At 40.9% G+C, this 6,978-nt stretch overlaps 1 pseudogene; it reads left to right on the top strand.

The window, feature by feature from the left end:
- Positions 1-6,433: 6,433 nt before the first annotated feature.
- Positions 6,434-6,605, top strand: LOC125438656 (annotated as a pseudogene).
- Positions 6,606-6,978: the final 373 nt, after the last annotated feature.

The following is a 6,978-nucleotide window of genomic DNA, read 5'->3' as shown; positions in this document are numbered from 1 at the left end:
AGGTGTTACGGCTGTTTCTTACCGGGTGCCTGGGAACACTCCTCCTTCCTCTTCCTGTGCAAGAGAGTCCGGCAGCCTTCAGTTTAGGCTGGCATGCATGCACACGCTGCAGCGAAGGCGGGCAAGCCACGCCCCCTGCACGGCGGCTCCTGATTGGTTTGCCACAGGTTTTGCAGAAACGTGCAGTTTACCGGGTTCAGGTATGGACTTTCGGCGATTTGAAGGTCTGATTATCTGCCAACAATGGGGAGGGACATCGTGGGAAAATTTGGTAGCATTCGGTCCAGGTGTTCCACGTTAGGGTGTGAGGAACAAATGCACGGTTAGCTTTTTATATATATAGATCAGATAGTACTAGCCCCAAGACCCCACTGCTTACCTCCTTCCTTTGAGAGAACTGCCCATTTATGCCTACTCTTTGCTTCCTGTCATTTAACAAAATTTTAATCCATAAGAAGACCCATTCTTTTATCCCATGACTGCTAAAGGTTAGTCAGGAGTCTTTGGTGATGTACCTTTTTAGAAGCCTTTGAAAGTCCAAGTATATAATATGTACCTGGTGATTGTTATCTACATGCTTGTTCACTTTCTCAAAGAACTCCAAAAGGTTGGTGTGGCAGGTCTTCTCTTTGCAGAACCATGCTGATTTCCCCTCAATAGGTTTTGTTCCTCTGTGTGCCTAATCATTCTGTCTTCAATTACAGTTTCTACGAATTTGCCTGGGACAGATTTTAGGCTAACTGGTCTGTAATTTCCTGGTTGCCCTCAGGACCCTCTTTTAAAAATCTATTTAACATTTGTTACTCTCCCATCTTCTGGTACAGTGGCTGCTTTTAGTGATAATTCACATATATGAATTAGCAGATCAACAATCTCACATCAACAATCTACACCTCTGAAGATGCCAGCCACAGATGCAGGTGAAACGTTAGGAACAAGATCTCCCAGACCACGGCCACACAGCCCGGAAAACCCACCTCAACCGATCTCACATTTGATTTTTTTTCTCTCTTGGGTGTATGCAATCAGGACCTGGAGAATTGTGAGTTTCTAATTTCCCATGTAAATCTGGAACGCTGTCTCTTATCACCTCAATTTAACTCAGTTCTTCAGACTTCCTTCCAGAAAATAGTGCTATAGCCTGGGTACTTGCCACACACTTTCCACAGTGAACAGATGCAAAGAATTAATTTAACTTCTTTGCCATCTCCCCATCTTCCTTCACTAATCCTCTTATTCTTTGGTCATCTGAAGGCACAACTGCTGTTCTATCTGGTTTCTTGCTTTGGATATATTGCTTATTGTTTGTCTTAATGCTTTTAGCAATCTGCTGCTCTAATTCTCTTTTCACATGCCTAATTATTACACTTCTTTTTCCTTCTGTTTCAACTTTTTAAAAGAAGACTTTTTGCCTTTTATAGTTTCCTTGACTTGAGGCATTAATCATGTAGGCATCCTTTTGACTTGGCAATATCTTTCCTAACCTGGGGAATACATTCTCTGTGGGATTCACTTCATGTGGTTTTAATTAGCTTCCAAGCATCATTTAGGGATTTGACTGTCTTGTGTCTCCCTTTCAGCTTTCTTCCAATTAATTCCCTCATTTCTGAAAATGTCGCTCTTTTCAAATCAAATGTTATTGTTTTGAACTGTAGCAGTAAATTTCTATTGATGTGAATGCTGAACTTAATAGCACTGTAGTTGTTCCTTATTGGTGCAACTACATCTTCATTTTGCACAAGATCTTGAGCTCTACTCGAAACCAAGTCCAAGATCACTATCCCTCACATATATGTGAATTATCACTAAAATCAGCCACTATACCAGAAGATGGGAGAGAAACAAATGTTAAACCAGGAAATTACAGGCCAAGTCCAAGATCACTATCAAGAACAAGTCCAAGATTACTATCCCTCAAGTCAGTTCTACAACCAACTGTTCCAGTGCTCATTTATGATGTCAAGGAATCTCATTTCTACATCTGGGTTCCAACATCTCTTTACTCAGCCAATGTGAGGGTAGTTGAAGTTACCCAGTATCACCATATCTTAGTCACCTCCTATAACAGAAGGTGCTTATATATTCTTCTTTTCGCTGCCACCAAAAATTTATTTTCCTATAGCCCACTAAAACTGATTTCAACAGATACCACCTCCCTTTTTGTTTGAGGGGACACACAGACACAGACAGAAAAAATAAAGACTGGAACGGTTTTTAAAGATGAACAAAACTTAAAACTTTTATTGCTGGCTTGACAGAGGCTTCTCAGGTAAACTGGAGAGGATGAAAGCGTATTGGTTTCAGAGAAAGTTTGTTTAAGCTTAACGGTTGCAGAGTAAGTTTGGTTTTAAGCTTAATGGTTGCAGGCACTTCACTTAAGTTACAGAATGGACACTCGCAGGTGTCACTTTACTTAAGACTTTTCACTTTAGACAAAGATGTTCCACAAAGATGTTTCTTTGGAGGTTTCACACTCCCTCATAAAAATAAAAAGATTTCAGTCCGCTGCACCTCACCACAAAATAAAACACCCAGTCTACGCCCAGTGGGATTCAGGCATACAGCCTCCCTCTCCCACACTCCCACAATCTGGCTTCTCTGCCACAGGAACTGGGCCTCCCAAGACTGGTGTTCACTTTGACAGACTTTTGGACTTTTCAGAGGTTTCCCTCACAAATAAAACAAAACACTTGAGGGCGGACACTCGCCTCCAAACTCAGGGTTTTAGCTGGTATAATAGCTTCTTCAGCTAATACTACCACAGCAGTGAGAGATCTGGTCGGATTCTCCTCACTCTGTCACCAAAAAGTACCCGAGGGCACACAAGCTCAGTCAGAGCCAAAAAGCCAAAAACAAGAACCCTTCAGCACTCTCGCTCACAGTATTTATAGTATGTGCGTTTTTTTTCTCTGGCCAATCAGGGTTGGCCAGGGCTTAACTCTTTCAGGGGCGGTTCCACCCTGTAACCTGAATGCAGGATAATGCATTCGTCACACCTCCCTTATTTGCTCCTACATTTTGAGAACAGCCCCCAACTTAGGTGGATAATAGTATGGCCCCAATTTTAAGTAACACCTAGGGACCAAAAGCTATGCCCATACTACTTCTGTTAGGAAGTTCATTCCTTTAGTATTGTCTAACTTATTTGACTTCCTTCCCAGAGGAAGGTTAAGGAAAAAATGTTATACAGAGATATAGAAATATGCATGACCTAAATCCTGGTGAATATTACACTAGCTGAAGTCCTGTAAATTCAGACAAGCTATTCTTTTGCACTTCATTATTTGTATTTGAGTCTTAAGCATGCTTTTGGGAGTCCTCATCATGTCTATCACACATCACTATAATTTCATCACCACTTCATTTTCCATATACATTCTAATGAAACAGCTGTAGGCCTTTGCTACAGTTTCTACTGTTCCCATGGTAACCAGTAGAGCAATTTACATCTGCCTAGATTTCACCACAAGAATGCAATACATCACTTCTGGCCCTTCAAGTGGTGTTGAAGAGGCAGTTATCCCAGGAGTGTGGGAAGGTGGATGTAGCATCTCATGAACTTGAGTTTAAATCCCAACTAGCCATGGCTTCACTGGATATTTCTGAGCAAAATTATTTATTTACTCATCTGCAGATCTGGATAGTCTGATGCAATCACATTTAGTAGCTGTTACAGTACAAGTAAAAATTCCTACCAAAATAACTATGGTAGCTTCCCACACAAGGCAGGGCAAACAAAGCAAAAGAAAACAGGTCCTCTAAAAACAAAGGAAGTTACCTTGCTGTGGCTTCTGGTTAGTGCCAAGTTGCAGCACTGGCTGTGGTGGAGACAGTTAATTACACACATATCTTCTCAGGACCAAATATGATCACTCTTCAGGATTACCTATATTTTTGCTTATTGCAAAGTGTGTAGAAAAGTAAATCCCCAAAAAGTAAATATTCTCACAATCCACTGCTTCTAGTAGTTGAATCTGAATATGGCACCATCCTCATATTGGTGGACATTCTGCTATTGCTGCTCTGTAGCAACCTTGAACAACTGTATTGCCTTATTCACACAGTAAAATCCAGATATGGATTGTTGCTTTGGTGCACAAAACAATAGCACAAAACTGAATGATTTCTGGATGCAGCTCACATATAGCAGAAGATAATCAATTGAACTGTGAATCTTGCAACACACTATGCTGCACACTACTCAGGTGAGCCTTTTGGTCAGGCATGTATCAGAATTTGGAGAAAACTCAGTTATTATGGCCTTTTGTGCGCTTACTGTTTGCAGCATGGCTGTGCACTTTGCAGTGGGTTTCCCCCATGGTTTTCCCTTCAAAATGGAAGTCTCCTGCTGAGAAGCATCCCTAGATGAGATTAATCTATCAGCCATTTTGCCTGCCCTCTGCTGCCTTGCTTGCTTTGGTGTGTTTTTTGGTTTCCTGTCTTTGGTCTAGTATTATTTCACTGGATTAAAGATCTTCACTGCTAATGTTAAAAAAATCTGCTAATTTTTTTTTAAAGCCCTTCAGATTGCTCTGAATGTAATGATGAAACTGGTGAAACTACTGTCTACCTTCTGGTTCCTTGTTTCCATTGCCTGCTGCCTTTTTTGTTTGTTTGCTGACCTCTTTTTGCTTTTTAAAAAAATGACTTCAGCATTGCTTTGTTAGCAAAGTCTTTTGCTGCATCAATAGACCTTTAGACTTGTAAAAATAAAAAATAAAGGAAGCCCTTCTGAATGATCTCAAATGGTGAAACTAGGACAAGAGAAGGCAGAGAGGAATGAGAAAACTCAAAGAGAGAGTAATGCATGCCATCTCCTTCACTTTTCCTGTGTAAGTAGCACTTTCCACACTTTTGGAAATTGTGGGGATTCTGTCATCTGCAACACACTGAGTTCAGGAGCAGGGGAAAGATGTGCAATTAAGAATCTGAGCCAAAGGTAGCATGCACTCACTGCACACACAAATGGCCAGAATTAAAAACAGAGAACCCTGGTTAGTAGAGCTCATTAACGACTATATGCTATTGTGTATGTTAATAAAGCAACAAGTCTCACTACTTTAAAAATACACACAAAAACCCCTAAGAAGAGGTCAACATGAGAGAATTCTCCATTAATGGAAACTACGGAGGGACTCTTTGCCGATAGTCTCTGAGGTCCTGTAGCTGACACTGTCCCATAACAAAGTATCTTTGAGTCCCTTGACTGAAGTCAAAATGGCACTTGCTCCACTGACAGGAGTGTAGGCCAACTGAACAGGCCTTAAGATGGAGTATAAGGGGTGGATAGACTTTATCTTGTGGAATGGCTTACCTGAAAAGGTCAGGAGGGCCCCTGCGCTCGGACATTCTGCAAACTATGTAAAACAGAATTGTTCAAGAGTGCATTTTCTGTAAAGGCAATATGATTATAAAGGCAATGGATCAAGAAGGTAATTTACTGAAGGAAATGGGAGTGTGGGCTATTCTGTTGTGTACTGTATTGTGTTGTATTGTATTATTTGATTTGTATACCACCCTCCCACAAAGGGCTCAGGGTTGGGAAAAACAACAGCATTCCAGCAGACATCAATAATCATATCAAACTACAAAACATCAATAAATATAGGGTTATAAACAACAAAACATTGATAATCACAACATCATAAACTATAAAACATCAGTAAACATAGCATCATAACTAATCAACATAGAATAAATATGAATAAGCATTAGATGACGACTTCTCCCCTTCTGTAACCTAAGACTACAGAAAACACAATGACCTAAGATTAACCCTCAAAACAATCTACAGCAGTGTTAGTACAAAAAGCTTAGCCTAGTGACTAATCTAAAAAATACAATATCACATCACTAAACTAAGCCTAAAACAAATCTAAATATATCTGACACTAGCTGTATACAAATTACAAACTATACAATAAACACACTACCTAAGAATATTAAACATCAGAGTGGGAGGGAAACCAGTACAACCTAACTAACCAACCTACACTCACCTCCCATTTAAAGATACAAAACACCTTAAAACTAATTAAAACAGTCAATGAAGGTAACCGGAAACTTCAGGAGATTGAGTGACAGGTCTTTAGTAGTTGTTATCACCATCCCTCGCACAGTCAGCATCATCTCTTTATCTCGCTGTCCACTCACCGGCACACAATCCTCCTGACGGCCGCCACCATGTTCTCACTGAGGCACGCCCCATCTCAGAGTGGAAAACTCTCGCACTCTCTGTGGGGGCCCTGCCACCAGTCCCCACTGCCATCCAGGAGCCTCTGGTGTCAAACAAAAGCATCCTGCCCTGGCACTTTCACTGCCGGTGGGCTGCCGCTGCTGTAGTCACCACCACAGTGCATATTATCTTTGCTGTATGTATTATCATGCTTTCACTATATTGTTATCTATCTCCCTATGAAATTCCCATTTTATTTTGTTTTCACAGCCTTTTAGCAAAGATCAAGTGTAGTATCTGTTCTTAGCAGTTTAATATATAATACTGATCCTTTGCTTTCAGATTTCTGTAACCCTAGGGCTATTTCTGGAACCAACGTGGTTTAGTGGTTAACTCTAATCTGGAGAACCAATTTGATTCCCCACTCTTCCACATGAACTAGTTTGACTCCCCACTGTTCCATACTGGGTAACCTTGGGTCCATCACACTTCTCTCAGAACTCTCTCAGCCCATGCATGGGCAGGCAGTGGCAAATCACTTCCAAAAGTCTCTTGACTTGAAAACCCTACAACACCACCATAAGTCAGCTGTGACTTGATGACACAAACAGACTCACACAGAGGCCTATTACTTCTCTTACTAGATGTCTCATTCATGTGACTACACTGACTTAACACTGTGTAATCTGGGTTGAGTTTCTGCACTGGAACAGAGAATAGGAGCAAGTCTCTGAAGGCTCATTGTGCTTTAACTTAAAATGTTGGAAAGCTGAGTGGGCCAAGAATTGCCCTTTGCTGATTAT

This window comes from Sphaerodactylus townsendi, linkage group LG08 (assembly GCF_021028975.2).
Source record: "Sphaerodactylus townsendi isolate TG3544 linkage group LG08, MPM_Stown_v2.3, whole genome shotgun sequence".
Classification (NCBI taxonomy): domain Eukaryota; kingdom Metazoa; phylum Chordata; class Lepidosauria; order Squamata; family Sphaerodactylidae; genus Sphaerodactylus; species Sphaerodactylus townsendi.
Note: the sequence above shows the minus strand (reverse complement) of the source record. Positions and strands in the feature narration are given on the sequence as shown.